This window comes from Myotis davidii, unplaced genomic scaffold (assembly GCF_000327345.1).
Source record: "Myotis davidii unplaced genomic scaffold, ASM32734v1 scaffold273, whole genome shotgun sequence".
Classification (NCBI taxonomy): domain Eukaryota; kingdom Metazoa; phylum Chordata; class Mammalia; order Chiroptera; family Vespertilionidae; genus Myotis; species Myotis davidii.
The window spans coordinates 469,801-474,302 of NW_006286263.1; positions in this window are offsets into that span (position 1 = coordinate 469,801).

Here is a 4,502-nt window from a genome sequence, read left to right on the forward strand (position 1 = left end):
AGGACTAGGGTTCGGAGACAAGAGGGGAGACGCTCCTGGGCAGCGCCTCTCCAGGCGCGGCCCCGCAGTGCCCCGGGCCCTGCCCGGGAAGGCGGGCAAGACCTGGTCGCAGGCGCGGGGACCCAGATGAGACAGCAGGGAGGTTGGGGGCGCGCAGGCATCAGGCCGCGACGCCGTGCCAGCGGCGAGAGGAAGCCTCCCCCGGGCTACCCGGGAAGAGCCCGGTGTGGAAGCCCGCGGTCCCCCGCACTGCCCACCCGGGGTCCTACGTAAAAAGGAGGAATTCTTACCATTTGCAACAGCATGGATGGAACTAGAGAGCATTATGCTAAGGGAAATAAGCCAGTCATAGAAAGATGAATACTACATGATCTCACTGATTTATGGATTATAAAGAACATTATAAACTGTTGAATAAAAATAAATAAAGGCAACGAAGCATTGAACAGACTGTCAAACTACAGTGGGAAGGCAGGGAAGGGTTGGGGGGGGGGTAAGAGATCAACCAAAGGACTAGTATGCATGCATATAAGCACAAGCAATAAACGCAAGATATTGGGACGGGGAGAGCAAGTGCCGGAGGGTAGGGGAGGCCAGGAGGTCAATGGGGAAAAAAAAAGTAGACATATGTACTACTATTTGTAACACCTTAAACAAACAAAATAAAATTCATAGAGGTGGGATTGGGCATTCATTTTGCCTTCCCCTCCAAAATCCACAGGCTCTTGTTAAAATTAATCCTAATCAAATACATACACACACACACACACACACACACAATTGGCTAAAATTTATTTAGGTTAAAAACTTTTTTTTCATACAGTGCAAAATATAACGAGTATAGGTATGAAGTTTGTTTACCTTCGTATATGTACTTATATAATAAGGGATGCATGCAGAAATTTAATTTAGCATGTTAAGAAGGGAAAGAAGAGAAATAAAATCTAGAGGAAATGTGCTATGGAGCAGGGCAAAATGGGTAGGGTACTGAATTAGGAAACCCTGGTCTAAATGATGTGGGTTTCTGTTTCTGATACCATCAACTAATAACATGGTTGATGAAGTATTATTAAGCATATAAAATTACTCTCAGATTGAAGTGGGTAAGTTGACATAATGACTAGATCCTATAGGGACTTAAATAGTAGTTGGATGGTGTAAAAACTCATGTATTTGAATTCACTTATGATGCACACACATTCAAGTTACACATGCACAGTAATAAATTATCACTTGGCCCCTGCAAGCAAAGATGTCAACTTCATGCATTGAAAATAGGGAAGTTCTACAGCGTTTTGGCAACTTTATTTTATCAAGTAAAATCATTTCTTTCTTTTCTTCCTTGGGAAATCAATGCCTCTTCTGGGATATATCTTACCTTGAGGAGTTTATGATAAATACCCAGTGCATTTCTGTGTTGGAAGAACATGTGAAGGGGCCCATATGTTCTAAGATGCTGATGCCCTTAGTTAGCACCAGTTTGTAGTGATTTGAGAAGTTTCTGAAAAATTGAATTTCTTCCTTCATGAATTCTATGGAGGAGGGCCATAGTTGGAGATTAAAACACAATACACATACTAATTTAAAAATAGAAATCTTGTTTAAAGCTGCCTATCAAAAGAGTCTAAGCAATTATGAATTTTCAGTGTAATTTTTAATTACAAGTTACTATTTTTGAAGATCTGCAACACGATGATTTGTAGAAATGTTGCCATTGCGCAGAAGAATTTAAGAATTGAAATGTCTTAAGTTTGTCTCAGACATTGAAGGTTGTATTAACAAATTAAATTAAAAGGCAGTTTCTTGTAGAGCATTATTTTCCAAACATTTTTAGCCTAGAATCTTTTTTAAATAAAATTTTGTGTACCCACGCTGCCCACTCCCCCACCCCCAAAATAAGCACTTTAGATCCTAATGATCACAGCGAGAAGCATTTTCTTGCACTTATCTAAAATGATAATATTATGAATATACACTGTTAACAGCAACCTAAATTCTTCTGGTCAGCAATCATGACTTTTTCAGGTGTGTTTTTTAATTTGCCATTGCTGCAAAATCTTTCAAATATTTAGATTTTCTATACTTTGAAGCACATCCTGATAAAGATCAGAGGGTGAAACCTTTTAGTTGAAGTAGTAAAAACTAGAAACATTTATTTGGGAAACTAACATTTATTGCTATATGTCAGAGATGTGGCTGAACTGTGGGCTCCTATAAGCTGGTCTCAAAGGCACAAGGGGAATGTCCAGGAAACCAGAAAGGTGCTTTGAGGCAGAAAGGCATAGCCTTGGACTAAGCTTATTCCTCATTATTTCTCAGGTGAATTTTAAGCATAACATTTATTTTAACAAAGTATTATTTTATAGAGATAATTTTACCTGAAGTCTTTAGCACTAAAATAGTCAAGGTAATAGTATTTAATAAACAAATATTTTAATGGCCATAGAAATTCTGACATATCTATTAGAGAGGTTTCCTGAATGCCATGTTTATTTCCCAAACATCTGTTATCTTACTAGAAAAAATTATGTAATTAAAGCTACTGTTTAAAAACCAAGTATAAAAGTATAGTACTATACCAAGGTCAACTCAAGATTAATATTTGTCCTTAAATGAACAAAAGTTTGTTACAACTATTTTTACATTTATTTCATTGTGATAAACATGGTAATAATTATAATAGAAAAGTTAAAAGTTACTCAAAATTTCATTAATTTAATATAACTCAGGATTATATTCTGATCTCTGTTTATAGTGTAATTCACATCCTGAAGACATGTATATTTAATGCCAAAACCTCCGTATAAATAACAATTATCAGTAGAAGGAACTATGGAAATGCTCACATTTAGCCAGTTATAGGGTGAATTTTATGTCAATAATTGTTTAAAGATTTCCTTTCAGTTCTTGGTGAAAAGATGCAACAGCAACTTTATAGAATTCTGAGTACTATGCCAAGTGCCTCGCAAGTATCACATTTTGTTTCTAAAATCCAGTTTGAATTCTGTATTGACACTGCCAGGCAGCTTTAATGAAAATCATCTCCCAGGCAGCTGCATCCTCCACTTCACTTTTAGTCACAGCAGCCCTCTTGATTAGCCCCTGCAGGAGCTGCCACAAGACTGAACCTAAAGCTGCTCTCCAGAGTCACAGACGTGTGTAACACAAGGCCACTCGTTATCAAAATTCATGAGCGCAACGTGATAACCTTTCTTTTTAGCTTAATCACTTTCTGTGCTCAGAATAGCCATAGATGTTCACATAATATGCATGGTCTAAGAAGTTCAAGGATAAGGCTAGTAATTTGTAATTATTATAGGCAGTGTAGAAAAGCATGGAGAGTTAAAATAACAGAAGAAACCATAGCCACATAAGGTTTTCATTCTAATCTTTTATATTTAATCACATGCACTCACACTTTTGGCTTCCTGAGGTTTTTTCTGTATAACTCAACAGGTGCTAGATCTGCAGCATTCTTTCCAATTCTTATATAAAAGGGCACAGCATGGTGGTGAGGTTTTATTTAGAATAAATTTTACCCTCAAAGAGTTTAAATGAACAGTCCTTATGCTGGCACTATTTTTTATGAGCATGCAAGGTTTTATTATGATACAGTTGTAAGTTGGTGCTTTGTTTGTTCCTTTTTATTTAACTTGCTATAAAGCCTTAGATTCTGATTATTCTTGACTTAAGGAAAAAAATTTCCTTTATGGGTGTGTGAGCATGAATATGTGTGTGTATGCTCTGTGTGCACTCAGATCATGAGTAGGCTGGGTCTTCAATGGCCCTAATAAGTTGGTGAGCAAAGGCATACCAAAAAGTGGCAAACATACAAGGCTCTGCATGGGGAGAACACTATTAAGAGACCAAAGAGAAACATTATTGTGCCAGGCCAGCTCAGCCAAGGGTTCCACAAACCTGAGGGAGGACGGCGGAAGGATGAAGAAATGACAAAGAGAATAAGCTGGGTCTAGGTCAGGGGTGGGCAAACTTTTTGACTCGAGGGCCACAATGGGTTCTTAAACTGGACCGGAGGGCCGGAACAAAAGCATGGATGGAGTGTTTGTGTGAACTAATATAAATTCAAAGTACACATCATTACATAAAAGGGTACGGTATTTTTTTTTCAAGTTTTATTCATTTCAAACGGCCGGATTCGACCCACGGGCCGTAGTTTGCCCACGGCTTTTCTAGCCAATAAAGTTCAAAGAATAAGAGCAAACAATGGGGTAAATTTTAGATATCTTAGAACACCCCTTTTTTAATCATTTGAACAACCTTATTATTTTTGAAATTAGACAAGCCAGGTGGACTCAATATAGCTCAAATTTCCAATATTCATCCTTTCCCCACAGCATATTTTTCATTAGCCCTAAGACTTAATTTTTAATGTTAATATTTATAAATTTATAATCCAAATCATATAATATATTACTTTAATCACATGACACATCCATATATGTGGACATGAAAAATAAAAACAGCTGCCTTGGAAAAGAAGA